Here is a 15606-nt window from a genome sequence, read left to right on the forward strand (position 1 = left end):
AGAATCTCCTGAACGTGGGAGGCGGAGCTTTCAGTGAGCCGAGGTCGCGCCAGGGCACTCCAGCCTGGGCAACGGAGGGAGACTCCCTTTCAGAAAAAAAAAACAACCAAAAAAGAACAGAGAGTCGGCACTGCCACCTTGTGGCCATTATCAGTTAATGCACCTAACTCCTGGGGTAAAGGAGGGGATAGGGCTGGCCGGGGTAGGAACAGAGGTAGTTGGTGAAGTCCAAGTCACAGACTGGATAAGACAATCACAGCTGCCCACATGACTGAAAGTAACTGTCATAGAGAGCTCAGCCTGCATCACTGAGCAATGTCTCACTGCAAAGGACAGGTTTTATAATACTTAATATGTGATATCAGTGGGAAACCACATTCCAAGCCAAGCTCTGCCCTTGTTACCTTAAAAATCATTGAGAGGTATTTTCAGACACCCCAATCCCTGGCTTGAATTCTGCCAGTAAACTTGTAATTTTCCAAGGAAACTTCCTTTACTGTGACAGTTCTTTTTCATCTTGAGTCAAAATGTATCTGATTCACACTCACCAATCCTCATCCTACTCTCCACAGGCTGAAATAAGTTTAACACCTTTTCATACAACCAACCTTCAAATATGCGTAAACTACCCTCATGCGCCACCCACCCCATCTTCCCTCGGCCACCTGCCATAAGGGGTCACCTGAAGCCCCACACCCTCTGCTCACTTACCCATGAGCAAGTGAAATGCAGCAATCACAGCAGACACTCCGAATCATAGGGGTGTTCCCCAGAGCAGCAGAGCCACAGGATCCCCAATCCCATCCTGGCACCTCCTAGAAGCCAAACCCCATATCAGCTGATCTGGGGACACTGACTTTTCCTGCTTCTGCTGCTGCTCAGTCATCCCACATCTATGCAGATGTCTACTTTTTATTCTGTTTTATTTTGTAAGAAATATTTATCAGAGCCTGCTGTGCACTGTCACTGGAGAGACAACGGTGAATCACACCCGGTCCCTGCCTCACAGAGCTCCAGGTTATGGACAGAACCCACTCAAAGCAAGACCATTGCCATTCAGTGAGAAATACCGTGACAGACATCAGCACAGGCTTCTCTGACCCATCTCACCAATGCCCTGTGAAAAATCTTCCACTGGCCAGGCGCGATGGCTCACGCTTGTAATACCAGCACTTTGGGAGGCCGAGGCTGGTGGATCACGAGGTCAGGAGATCGAGACCATCCTGGCTAACACGGTGAAACCCCATCTCTACTAAAAATACAAAAAATCAGCCAGGCGTGGTAGCAGGTGCCTGTAGTCCCAGCTACTCGGGAGGCTGAGGCAGGAGAATGGCGTGAACCTGGGAGGCGGAGCTTGCAGTGAGCTGAGATTGCCCCACTGTACTCCAGCCTGGGTGACAGAGCGAGACTCGTCTCAAAAAAAAAAAGAAAAAAAAAAAATCTTCCACTCCTGGTTTTCTGAGATCAGTTTTCCTCATTTCAAGCTCAAACTGAAAAAGAGAATGCAAATGTCCCCAATGGTCCTTTGTGCAGTCACAGGTGGACCCAGCATGTCCTCCTGGCTAATCCAGGGTGCTCAGGGCTCCCACTTCACTCAGAATGTCCTCTCTCCTATGGGAGCTCACCACGTCTGTACCTGCAGCAGCCAGGTAGCTGCACACTAACAGAAAATCCAGCGAGTCAGGAAACTTGCTTTACTCCTGTAACTTTGAGGCTAGTGACCTTGTGACATTGAACTAATCCTGTAACTTCCCTGCACTTTAATTTCCATGTCTGTAAAGCAGGGCAGGTGGATTTGGTCACCCTAGGTGCAGCTGTATAGTGAGAGCTCCTCAGAGACAGCAGCACACCTGATCTCAGCCTCCACCGTCTAGCAAATACCAGGCACACACTAGGCGCTCAAAGCCTCACTGAATGTATGTGTGAATAAATGACTATATGCGAGCCATGTGGATCATGGTCAAAGTCAACAAATATTTTTGAACTTCTACCAAGTACACTGTACAACAGGGAAATAAGTAACCCAGGCAGGACGGTGTTTTCTCCCAACTTCCCCTTACCTCCTTCCTGGGGGAGGGAGCGCCTCTGTACATCAGAGAGACTCTTGACACAAATAATGTTCTTGAGATGCGTTATAAGAAGTTGTCATGCTAACAAGAGGAAAGTCCATTTGTTTTAAAGGTGTTTTAATCAATGGATCTGAAGGACCCGAAGCCCCCAGTGATGAGACACAGGATGTGACACCCACCCCAAGTGCATGGAGAGGAAACCAGATGGAGTTAACTGACAGGGAGCAGGACCTGGGAGAACAGAGGGGTAAAGAGACTTAGGCACCCGGAGGGAGGTCTGAGGAGGAGCTCCCAGCCCCCGTGGTGGCCTCAGTATGGACTGATGAGAACTCAGCAGCGTAAGTAAAGTGGCCGCACCAGGCTCTATGCATACATGGGATCGTTTACTAAGATTTTCTTTCTGCTCATAAGCTGCACTTTCATATATTTTCTAAGACATAGGCTGCACTTTTGCATATTTTATAACACATCAGGCCCAGTTAACAGGTTACAAAATGATCATTCCATTCAACAGTCAATTATAGAATACTCCCAAAGTGCCAGGCTCTATGAGTTCAGGGAATACAAAAATGAACACAAACAGCCCCTACCCTCAATGATCTCCATACAAAGAGCTCCAGAGAGCGCCTCTCCTACAACACACCACTGCTCCACACAGCCGTTCTCTTTGCCCTCCACCAACCCAAATCCTACCCCACCCTGTGAGGCCAGCTCAAGTTCTACCCACCCAACTCAGAGTCCCCTGTCCACTTCTGCCACTTTGAGAGATGACTGCACTCATATCTCTAGGCTTTAGGAAGTGGATGTCATCTCCCTCATTAGACTTGAGCCTCCTGAAGGCAGAGATTATTTTTAGAATTTTCCAGGAAGAAGTCACATCAGTGGTTTGCATGAGACCAAGCTTAGGCCCTGCCTGACCCTTTGACTCACACAGGCTCCACTGCCTAGCACAGCCCCTGGCCCCTGCAGGTGCTTTATAAATCCTGCCATAGCAGAGTCCACAACCAACTCTGTGACAAGGCAACAGGCTGGGAGAATCTGAAAACACAGACAGAAGAATTGTCAAACAAAAATCAAGGGGCTTTGACTCATGGCTTGTTTCTTCCCTCCTCTCAGGGAAACAAAGTCACTCCACCTGTTCTCACTCCTGCCTCATTCCAGGCCCCTTCATATTCCATGATGATCCTTGCCTACAAATAACAGTTACTGTGGTGTTAGCCAAATAGTGATTTTCTATTTCCATCACTCCTTCTACATTTATTAGCTGGAATTCTGCTACAAGAAAAAGCTACTTCTGTTCCCTCATTTTATTTATTTATTCAATTATTTATTTATATCAGCATGGACTCATGGGTTTTTATGAATTGGAATCCATTACTATCGTTATTTATTATGTTGTTCATATTGTCCCAAAATTGACCATTGAGAGCTCCTTGGAAATCTGTGACCTTTTGACACATCCCCATCATTTTTCGTGTAGTTCCCTACTTTCCGGCCCCACAAGAAGCTCCAGGCTCCTCTATGCTTTCCTGACCCAGTCCTGGAATCAGTTATTTCTCCAGGGAGCCCTGGTTTCTTTCATGGGAGAAGGATGTTTACAGATCGTCAGCACTGATATACCCATGGTCAGTAAGTGCTGGTGCTTCTGTGCCCCCTAGTGGTCAGATCTGGGAAATACACACTCACACTAGTTGTTACCCACTTTGTACAAATTAGGTAAATGAGGCACAGAAAAGTTAGGCAACTTGACCAAAATCACAGAGCAAACAGGTAGTGAAACTGTGACATGAAAATAATGACAGATGCGCCACAAGTCCTAACGAGTGAAAAAGTAACTTTATCACATATGCACGTCAGCAGAAATCCACAAGCCCAATATTCCAGATACTCTCTTTGGAAAATAACCAGAATTCCACAGCAATAACCACAATGATAACCATCGTGTACTCAACACCCACCTGGGCACTGGGCTCCCACAGCAGCTCACTTATTCCCAACAACTCTGCGAGGAGGATTTTACCATCCTCCTTTTACAAATCAGGGAATCGAGGATCACAGAAGCCAAGTGACTTGTCCAAGTTGACATAGTTAAGTGACACAGTCAGTAGTTGACCCCAGGCCTATCTGGATATAAAGTCCATGTTTATGCCACTGTATCAGCATTTCCCAAAACTGATTTTAGGTGAAAGTTAAATAAGCTGTTTTTTAATTTTAATACTCATGTGTTTATTTTAATGCATGTTAGAAAAACATTTAAGCACATATAAAATCTACAATTTCATGGACAATATTGCGTCAGACAAGGATGTTTTGTCTCCAACTCCTGGCCTCAAGCCATCCTCCCAGCTCAGTCTCTCGAGTAGCTGGGATCACAGGTATGAGCCACCGTGCCCTGCTAAAACAAGGATGTTTTGTAAACTACATTTATTTAGAAAAAAATATACTATGGGCCAGCTGCAGTGGCTCATGTCTGTAACCCCAGCACTTTGGGAGACCGAGGTGGGCGGATCACCTGAAGTCAGGAGTTGGAGACCAGCCTGGCCAACACAGCCTGGCCAACACAGTGAAACCCTGTCTCTACTAAAAATACAAAAAAATAGCTGGGTGTGGTGGCGCATGCCTGTAATCCCAGCTACTCGGAGGCTGAGGCAGGAGAATCGCTGGAATCCGGGAGGCAGAGGTTGCGTTGAGCTCAGATCGCGCCACTGCACTCCAGCCTGGGCAACAAGAGCAAAATCCCATCTCCCAAAAAAAAACAAAAATAGTATGAAGTAAATAATAATAAATGTGGTGCAAGCTGTAGAGAAAATCATAAAAGCAATCTAGAAATGTCTGGGATCTGGGTGACATAATACTACAGCACCGTGCAGCTTCATTCTCAGTTACTTCCAGGAAATTAGGGTCACATAGCACTGCAGAAAGAACAAGTAAGAATCTTAGACCTGGGCTTTAGCTCTAGATGTGTCCATTTGTAGGACCCCAGACATCTTTGTGACCTCCTTGCTGGGAGGAAATCCAACCTTCCCAGACATTTAAGAACACTAAGAAGACCCTGAATACACAGATGGGTTTTCGTGTCAGAGAGAAAATAACACCAGGTTTGGGGACCCCAGGGACTCTCTCTGTGGTGCTGACAGACCCAAGGCCAAGACACAGCAGAGATCAGTGCTGGGGAGGGCGGGTTGTCCTGTTAAGGGACAGGGGTCCAAATAAACCTTGCTTCTCAAAGCATAGTCTGGGGAATTTAAATGAAGACAGAAAGGAAAAAGGAAGGATGGACTAGGAGGCAGGACTGAGAGGGGAGGGGGCAGAGAGGCTTCCTGGGCAGAGTCCACCCCCATCCATGACCCTGGGAAGTGCTCCTGCCCTGGGAGGAGACTCAGCACACAGGGAGGAAGGACAGCAGAGCCATAGTCACAGCAGCCCTGACAAGAGCGTTCCTGGAGCTCAGGCTCTTCCCTCAGCCCTCCCTGCAGAGAGCGCATCCCCTGGCAGGGGCTCCTTCTCACAGGTGAGGGGAGGACTCCTTGGGAGTGGGAGGGAGGAGGGAGCACAGAGACTGACTGGGATCTCCTGGGGAGGATGGGACTCTGAGGGGGGACAGAGGGTTTCTGTTGGAGCCTCAGAGGACAGGACACCAGAGAGGGACAGGGGTCACACCAGGAAAATCTCAATGATCTGAAGCTGTTAATGGAGAAACAATCTCCATTGTTAACATACTGCAAGTGAATCATCACTGATGAATAAATTCTGAAAACTGACGACAATAAAATTTTATGTCAGGGTAACACTCCAGAAAAAAACAGAACCAGGGCTACTAAACACTCTCCTTACCCATGAACCTCAGAAATTGACAAATAAATCCCAGGAGGTGGGGGGCCCTGGGAATGCTCATGAACTCATCGACAGGAGTCTGCAGCCTGTCCCAGGCACTGGGGTGCAACCAAGATCACACAAGTCCTTGCCTTCACAGAGCTCACGATCTCATGGGGAGGAAGACAGACACCCAAAGAGATCTAGAATGTGAGGTCAAGTGCTGACAAGAGCCCTGAAGGGAACAGAGCAGGGAAAGGTCAGAAAGGGAAGAAACAGGGTCTCTAGAGGAGGTGTCAGGGGAAGGGTCTCCCAAGGATGCCCTGATGTGAACAGGATCTGAGGGCAGTAAGGGGTGGGGGCCTGTGCAGACTCCTGGGGAAGAGGATTCCAAACTGGGAAGTGCCAAGGTCAGAGGTGCTGAGGGAATGGGGGTTATGCTGCTGACCCTGACTCAGCAGGACCCACGCGTGCACATGCACATGCACACACTGTCTGTCTGTCTCTCTCTCTCTCTCTCTCTTTCTCTCCAGGGCTGGGGGCGGTGAAGAGACCTCCTCAGAACCCAAGGCCCCATCTTTCCATCCAAATACATAAGTCCCAATATTGACTGATGCTTTCTCCCCCATCTTAGCCTCACTTTTAACTTTCTGGAACCCACCAACTACTGCCAGGCTCACTATTGAAGCCATGCTGTCCAATGCCGCAGAGTGGAAGGAGGTTCTTCTATTCACTCACAATCTGCCCCAGGATCTTATTGGTACAAAGGGGAAAGGGTGGAGACCAACCACCATATTACAGGATATGTAATAGGAACTCTAATAACTACCCCCAGGGTCTGCACACAGCATTCAAGAGACAATATACCCCAATGCATCCCTGCTGATCCAGAATGTCACCCAGGACACAGGATTCTACACCCTATATGCCATAAAGATGAAGAGGAAGTATCTGACCAGTTCCATGTATATTGTGATTTTCCCGCAGCCTCTGACTATTGGGGGTCAGTTCGACTTCACATACATGGGATTGTCAGGCCTGGGCTGTGCCTGTGTCCCCTTCTGCATTATGTCCTACGTTGGGGTTTGAACATTTACTGCAGGACACATACAAGGTACACAAACTTCAACAGATCAGAATTCCTTTCCTGTATCCAGACCCTGCAGACTTTCACTGCAGAGGAAGGACAGTCTGATGGGGGGAACTCAGCAGGGGGAGATCAGTCTCAGCCAAGCACCCCATGCCCTCCCCATGGACATGACCTTGAGAAGACCCTGGAGAACTAAGTCAGGGTCTGGCCTGAGGGGTCTATGGAATCCTGTGGAGCTTTGGGGAGCCTATGCCAGGGCTGGGTTGTTGCCTCCTGGGCAGAGCTGACTGGGAGCAACAATTTACCAGCTGTCCAGGCAGTGGCTCCTGGAGCTAGTCACTAGTCAGGGCTCAGCCCCCAGGCCCTCATCTGGGCAAGGACAGAGCCTCAACCTTCACCTGAGACTCAGCATGTATGAGTCCATTGCCCTGGGGGACTTAGGTGACTCCATTGGAAGTTCAGTGTCCCTAGGGAGAGAAACAAAGAAGAGAGGATATGCCCAGCAGCTCCTTCTCCACCTGAAATCAGGTCCAGGGCCCTTTCTCTTAGAGGCAAATAAGCATATGTAAAAAGTAAAGTAGAGGTTCCTCTTCAAAGACTTTCCTCCCTGCCTAATTAGGAATAAATAGCAACTTCTCTTAGAAGCAAAATTTACTCAAAGACGTGTGCTAATATTCTTAAATATCTGCTAGCTGTAATTAAAAGAAAAAAAATCAATATATGTTATGTTCTTAGCTCTCACAATTTAGACTAAATATTTGCCCTGGCATGCTTATACTGGTCTAAGCAAGCATTAGGTCATAGCCTGTTCCTCTTCCTTATTTGAAGATGTTTTTACCTTTCTCAGCATTCCACAAGTTACTTCCTCCTTGCTTTGTTCTCTGCCTTTGCCTCTTTTAAAAAGTTCTAAGTTGCTAGCCAATCAGGACAGACACAGAATGGGAGGTCCCATTCCAGCCAATGGAAACTGGACACAGCAGTAAGATAGACACATCAGATTATAAATGACCCTGTCTCCCTTGTTCGGTGTACTCTCATGGCAAAACTGCTGGCGAGTGTACCCTTTCTGCAGAAAATATAAAAATGGCCTTGCTGAGAAAATTAAATTTATGTTCAAGTGCTATTTCTTTATGGCACCAGGGAACAAGCATTGCAAACACATACATGTTGTTCATCTGGGCAGCTGCCCTATGCACAGCTGAGGTCAAGTAATTGTAAACATTTTGAGGTTAATTCATAAAAAACCTTGTAGCCAAATAACATTTATCTTATTTATTGAAAGGAAACTGAGGCCCAGGGAGACAGTCACTGACTAGGGTCACACTGATATGGCTCTGGTGACTGGAGCAATACCAGGATCCTTGGTCTTATGCCAATTTAGATAAAACAACACAGAACATGTGGAGCAAAGAGTTTAATAGGCAAAAAAAGAAGGAAAAAGTTCCCCCATACAGGGACAGAGGGAGGGGGGTTCCAAGCAAAGAGAGGAAACCCCAAGTGTAGCAGAAAACAGCCAGTTATATGAGGAGGCCAGAGGAGGTGGTGTCTGATTTGCACAGGGCTCAGAGGATTGGTTTGACCAGGTATGTCACTCATGTAGCCTGAGAAGAAACTGGCCCTCCCACCCTAGTCTTTTAATATACAAATGCAGGGTGCCTTGACGTTCTACACACGTGGGGATATGTGGGCACGGCCATGTTGCCAGGCACATATGGTAGCAAGGGCAAGAAGAGGGCGGGAATCACCATATTTGGGTGGACCCAGTTTCCAATGGCCTTCATTTGCATATCAAAGCTTGCCAGCCAGTCTCTAAAAGCTGAGGCTTTTCTGCTAGACAAGAAACATTTCTGGAACTGCTTTAAAAGAAACAAAAATTGGCCAGGCGGTGGCTCACGCCTGTAATCCCAACACTTTGGGAGGCCGAGGTGGGTGGATCACCTGACATCAGGAGTTGGAGACTAGCCTGGCCAACATGGTGAAACTCCATCTCTACTAAACATACAAAAAGTAACCGGGTGTCGTGGTGTACGCCTGTAATCCCAGCTACTCAGGAGGCTGGGCAGGAGAATCACTTGAACCTGGGAGACAGGTTGCAGTGAGCTGAAACCATGCCACTGCTCTCCAGCCTGGGCAACAGAGCAACACTCCGTCTCAAAAAAAAGAAAAAGAAAAACTTCCCAAGGACCCCCTTTCCTCTCTATCTCCCTAAAATAATTTCTTAATAACTCCTATAACAACACAGTCCATAGCTGGCAGATTAGAGTCAGGCGACGTCTGTCTGCAGCCACAGCCCCCTCCTCTCCTCCACCGGGGCTGTGTGAGGCTGCTTGTTATTAGGCATCTGCAGACCTGAGACCAGTCATGGGCTCATCTCCCTTCATCTTGGGCATCCACAGTGCAGGGGCGGAGAGTGTGATCTGAGGAATGAGGAGCAAAAGGAGAACTCATCAGTTTTTACCTGTAACTAAATCCCTTGTGTCAACTATCAGGGTCAGTGTTATGCGTGTCTGTGTGAAGAGACCACCAAATAGGCTTTGTGTGAGCAGTGAGGCTGTTTATTCACTTGGGTGCAAGTGGGCTCAATCCGAAAAAGGAGTCAGCAAAGGGAGATAGGGGTGGGGCAGTTTTACAGGATTTGGGTAGGTAGTGGAAAATTACAGTTAAAGGTGGTTTTCTCTTGTGGGCAGGGGCAGGGTCACAAAGTGCATGGTGGAGAGATCATGAGACTCATTGTCCAGTGGGGGGACTGTCACAAGGTCAATTGATTAGTTAGGGTAGGGCAGGAACAAATCACAATGGTGGAATGTCATCAGTTAAGGCAGGAATTGGCTGTTTCACTTCTTTTGTGGTTCTTCAGTTGTTCCAGGCCATCTGGATGTATATGTGCAGGTCACAGGGGTTATGATAGCTTAGCTTGGGCTCAGAGGCCTGACAGTCAGTGCCGGGAACATTCCGGGTGTTTGACCTTGAGCAAGACACTCAACCTCCTAGGCCTCAGTTTCCTCATCTGTAGAATTTTAACAAACACTTGGATCTCAGGGTGGTTGTGAGGATGTTTATTCAACGATTAATGTAATTAAAGCCCTTAACAGAGTAGTGCACAGAGCCAGGGCTCAATCAGTGCTTTCAACTAGTATTTTTTTTTTATGAACTTTGTTATTAGCTAAGTCAAGGAGACCTTGGTTAAAATTTGGTTGTATCATGTACAAGTTCTGTCACCTTCCTTGACTTACTAAGGCACTGTAAGTCTCAGATGCTAACTCTGCCGCTGGGGGTGACGCCCCTTCCCTCAAGGTGATGCGAGGATGAGATGAGCTGTACGTAGGTTGGTGCTCACTGGGCCTGGCACATGGAAAGCCCCTGAAAACAGTCAAAGAGCATCATCCCCACTCATCAGCATTGAGTGGACAGCAAGGGCTAGCTCTGTATGACAATCATGGAATGGAAAAAAAGAAACAGAGGGAAGACCGGGCACTGTGGCTCACGCCTGTAATCCCAGCACTTTGGGAGGCCAAGGCAGACAGATCGCCTGAGGTCAGGAATTCGAGACCAGCCTGGCCAACATGGTGAAACTCCGTCTCTACTAAAAATACAAAAATTAGCCTGGCATGGTGGCACATGCCTGTAATCCCAATTACAAGGGAGGCTGAGACAGGAGAACCATTTGAACTCAGGAGATGGAGGTTTCAGTGAGCAAGAGATTGCACCACTCTATTCCAGCCTGGACGAGACTCCGTCTAAAAAAAAAAAAAAAAAAGAAAAGGCCAGGTGGGGTGACTCACACCTGTAATCTCAGCACTTTAGAAGGCTGAGGTGGGTGGGTCAAGAGGTCAAGAGATCGAGATCATCCTGGCCAACATGGTGAAACCCCGTCTCTACTTAAAATACAAAAATTAGCCTGGCATGGTGGCACACACCTGTAATCCCAGCTACTCAGGAGGCTGAGGCAGGAGAATCACTTGAACCTGGGAGGGGGAGGTTGTAGTGAGCCGAGATCACACCACTGCACTCCAGCCTGGCGACAGAGCAAGAATCCGTCTCAAAAAAAAAAAGAAAAAGAAAAAAGAAAAAAAAAGACAGAGGGAAGAGGTGTGAAGTGAGAGGAAGAAGGGGATTTAAAGGCACAGGAGCAGGGCGAGGTGCAGGCACCTGGGGGAGAATGTAGGAGTCGGTGCATCCCAGTATTTCAAGCCTGAGACACAGAAAATGTCTCAGGCTTGAAAACCGCAGAGAGCAAAGGAGTCAGCTATGAGGACATCACAAGAGACTGCACTCAGGCTCTGGAGCATTTCCTTCCTCCCTGACCAAGCCCCTGCCCTGCAAGGCCCCTCATGGTTCCCCCTGGAACAGACTTGGGCTTCATCCCCTTTGCCTTCCCCTTACTGCAGGAAAAAATGCCCCAGGCCTTCCTGTGGGGGCCATCGCCGGCATTGTGACCAGGGTTCTGGTCGGGGTGGCACCGGTGGCTGCCCTGGCATGTTTCCTGCTCCTCGCCAGGACTGGAAGTTACTACAGCTTTTCCCCAGCCTCCCTCCCACCTCCCAGTCTGACCCCAGGCCAGGAGGAAGAAGACCCCACCCAGTATTCAGGGCCAGGCTCTCTGAGCCCTCCCCAAGAGATCTTTCCCTCATTCCACAGCTCCTCCCTCACCAGCTGCTGACCCTGGGCTGCTTCCTCAACAGCTTCCTCCTCTGTGAATTCAGCCAAGTTAAGGTCTCACCCCTGGGTGTGGTCCTAGTTCCCTCACACAGCAAAGCCTGCCTGGAGGAAGGGAGTGGGGGAGGGGGTGCTCAGTACCCGGTACCTCTTGCTGTTCATTGAATCCACCCACCAAGTGAGGAGGGATTTGCAGGCTCGGGGTCTGAGGGGGAGTCCTGGGCACAGTCATACAGTGAAGGGTGTAACAGCTTGGACACGCTGGGTGGGGTCAGTGCCCCCATGGCTAATGTAGTTCCTGCAGCCCCTGAGCTGTGAGACAAGAGAATCTGGGCTCCAGGATGGCATGTTCTGGAATGTCCTTTATGTCTCTTGCTAAGAGGTAGAGAGAGAAGACAAGGCTATTGTCCCATTTCAGCATCACCAACCCTGAGTGCAGGGTCTGGCCACAGCAGGGACGCTGAGTTCCGGGAGAATCCAAGACACTTGTGGTCCCCTCAGTGTCCTGAACCTGTGCCTGGCCCTGCTTCCCCTCTGGGGCCTTAACCCTTCCTCTCAGCAAACCCCCACGATCTGGTTCCTTCCCTGGGCCCTCAGTTCCTTTCCTGCATCCCTGGGTCAATGTTCTCCCAGCCCAGCATCAACCTGAGGGTCCTTCCCCTCTGGTCAGGACAGATGTGGCTTTGTAAGGTCTTCAACCCCCTTACCTGGCTCAGCTCCTGCTACAGAACCCATGGAGAAAGGAGATCCCCATGCCCCTCTTTGGAAACAGGGTCCCCTCTTCATCCCCTGTTCTAACTCCAAAGTTTGGCTTTTAATCTTGCACTCCTCACAAGTAAGCCTGACCTTTCCTAGGGCCAGTGGCCTCTAGAGAGCAGCTCCCCAGTGTCCCTTCAGCCTGAGTATGGCTGGGAACCCCTAAGCCTGGCCCACAGTGTCCACTCCTGCCAGTCACCCTCTGAGGTCCTCTGATCCTTTCTATGGGGCTTCAAGGAGTCTCATAAAACATCATTGCAGGGAACCCCAACTGGCCAGGTCATTCCTGACCTATGGGCTCTTGGTCACGGGCCACCTCTGCTAACTCACTTGCTCACTTGGCCCCTAAAATGGCTGGACGGTCTCTCCTGGTAAGAAGCCCTTCTCCCTGATTCTCTGGGAGTTCAGGACCCCAACACCCTCCTCCGTGAGGGGCCCAGGCTCTCCTCCCACCCTGCTACTGACTCGTGTCTCTGTCCCCCAGGCCATGGTCCCTCAAACAGCTCCACCTACCCTGTAAGCCCATCCCCTCCCCAGCCCCTTTCTACTGGGGTCCCAGCAGTGCAGGTTCAGGGTACAGGGACCATCAACCCCACAGCATAGCACAAACCCACCTTTCCCCAGAACAGTCAGGTCAAAGTGAGTGCCTCCGGCCAGGATCCAGGCCTCCCTACAGGGCCAGGACCACCCATGCCCTGTGCTGACCCCACCCCGGGACCCTCCATTGCCTGAGAAGACCCCTGGAGCCCAGTAGGTGCAGAGCGGACACTGGGAGCATCAGTCAGGGGCCCACATTAACAAGGGTGCAGGGTGGGCCCAGCCAGGACAGGGGTCGGGGTGCTGTGTCCACACTGGAAGGCTGAGCTCAGGGGCAGAGCTGGTCACTCCTGAGGGGAAATGACCAGAAGTAGACCCAGGGAAGTAAGTCCTGGCCAATCAGAGACAGGAACCTTCCAGGCTGGGCCTCCATGACCCTCCCTCCCTGTCCCCTGACATGCCCTCTCTCCCCTGCCCAGGCCCCCACTACCCAGCCCCAGGACAGCCTCTGTCATCTATGAGGTGAGTGTGGGTCACAGATGTTCTGGTCCCGCAGGCCCCAGGGGGACCCAGGATCTGCCCTCACCCACACCTGGCTGAGCTCTGAGATTCAGGAAACTGCAAACAGGAACAGGGGATGGTGACTAGATGAGGAAGGGGCCTTGGAACAGGAACCCCCTGAGCCACAGCCAGGTTCAGTCCCAGAGCAGCCCTGGGTGGGCCCAGAGCCTGGGAGACACCAGACTCTGTTCTGAGAAGGCCACAGGGGTCAAGGCCTCTTCTGGGGTTTTTTTGGGTTTTTTTTTTTTCAGGACTCGTTAAACCATGACACAAATATTTACTGCTGGGTCAACCACAAAGCAGATGTGGTTTCTTAGGTTCCTCTGAGAGCTGCTCCTGTGGGTCGATGTGGCGTCCCTGACCCCCAGCCCTGAGGATGGGGAAGGACATGGAGCCTGAGACCGAGAACCAGCTCTGAATCCTGAGGAGACACAGGCCTGGGGACAGGGAGGGATGAGGGTCCCTGCTGAATATCTGGAGACCCTGACAGGCTGCCCTAGGCTCTGTGTGGGCCAAGACAAAGGCCTCCCATCATCACAGGAAGCAGGGGCTTTTGCAGGGAAAGTGAATGGGCCTGTGGCCCACTCGGGGTCACCTGGAAAGGATATGAATAAAGAGGACCCTTCCTCTCCTTGGCTCTTTTTCTGCTCATGGGAACTTAGCAGAAACTCACCTGAAACTCCATGTCCATTCTCTCCCGGGTCACACAGGGAAAATATCTCCACCTTATCTCAACCCCAGTCTTTCTTCCCTGGGAGACATGAGTAGGGGGTTGAGAGTCAGGCTGGAGTGGACCCTACACAGGAAAGGGTGGGATTCACAGGAGCCCTGCCCAGCCAACTGAGCGCTCGGCTGTCCTCACACTGCCCCAGGGACCACGGCCATGCACAGCCCCAGCCTGGCTCCCTCTGTGAATGCACGAGGTGTCTCGGGAGCGCGGAAGTTGGGGCCATCTGATGTCCACACAAAGGTGAGCAATGCAGGAGCTTCCATGGGTGGTGCAGATCATGGGTGTGACCCCCACACAGCGTCCAGTGTCCTGAGCCCTCCTGCCCTCTTCACCCAGGCCCTGGTGGCCCATCTATCACTGTCCTCTGCAAATGAGCTTGCCTGTTCCCAAATCCAGGATCCTGGATACTTAGCCCTGGCCACCAGGTTCTCTGTCCCAGTGGCTACTGCTCAGGACATCTTTACTCTAGTGGGACACAGAGAGGGGCTGTCAGAGTAACCAAGGTGGGGACAGACCAAGAATTCAGTCCTCGAGCAAGGTCCTCCCAGGCACTACCCAGGACTCTAGCCACTCACCTCCCATCAGTTCCCAATTTACCCCCTGGTGTGGATCTCACTGAGCAAGCCTCCTCTCCACACAGGAGCGTCCAGGTCAGAGGAGCAGGGATCCCCAGCCTAAAGCTCATGCAGGCTCCCATGGGGATGGGACAACCTATTTGCTCCTCTACCTGGCCCCACAGACCCCTCCAGCCCTGCCTCACCTGCAGCTCCTCCACACACCTGGGCCAGTGGTTCTCAGCCCTTCCCTGAGGGCCCCTGGAAGGGTGACAATCTCATGTAAGTTTACTTGGACCAGGCGGCCCCTTCCCACAAACAAGCCAGTCCCTGCACTAAAGCACAGAACCACGGTTCCCAAGGGTGTTCTGCCACTGCCACAGGTTCTTCATCTTGAGATGAGAGGTAAGAAAACAACTAGTAATGGGTTAATTTACATCAGAATTTACATCAGGATTTAACTCTAAATGACCCCTGATCCCACCTGCACACACCATCAGATGAGGAAAGGTAACACCTCTTTAGTTTCTTGTTGATGCTGTGACAAGTTACTACAAGCTTAGTGACAAGGGGCCCTCATGGCTGTGTGCCTTCTGGAAGCCCCAGGTCAGAATCCGTTTCCTCTCCTTTTCCACCTCCTAGAGGCTGCCTACATCTTTGGTTGTGTCCTTTTTCTCCATCTTCAAAGACAGCAGCGCAGCATCTTGAAACCACTCTGTCCTCTGCTTCTGTCTCCACATCTCCACCCACTCCTGCCTCCCTCTCTTACTTATAAGAAAGGGGCCTTGTGGTTATTTTGGATGCAGCTTGGATAAACCACAATAATCTCCCTGTATTAGT

The 15606-nt window shown here is 50.3% G+C and overlaps 2 long non-coding RNA genes across 4 annotated transcripts in view; both read right to left on the minus strand.

The window, feature by feature from the left end:
- The window catches only part of LOC140711854 (uncharacterized), a 591910-nt gene that overhangs the window by 448897 nt on the left and 127407 nt on the right, over window positions 1-15606 (minus strand). The window lies entirely within an intron of this gene.
- The window catches only part of LOC140711855 (uncharacterized), a 29778-nt gene continuing 22543 nt past the window's right edge, over window positions 8372-15606 (minus strand). Inside the window, exon 2 of the long non-coding RNA XR_012093166.1 lies at window positions 8372-9389. This is a non-coding gene — a long non-coding RNA (uncharacterized lncRNA). The remainder of the gene's footprint in view (window positions 9390-15606) is intronic.

The sequence above is a fragment of the Chlorocebus sabaeus genome, chromosome 6 (genome assembly GCF_047675955.1).
Source record: "Chlorocebus sabaeus isolate Y175 chromosome 6, mChlSab1.0.hap1, whole genome shotgun sequence".
Classification (NCBI taxonomy): Eukaryota; Metazoa; Chordata; class Mammalia; order Primates; family Cercopithecidae; genus Chlorocebus; species Chlorocebus sabaeus.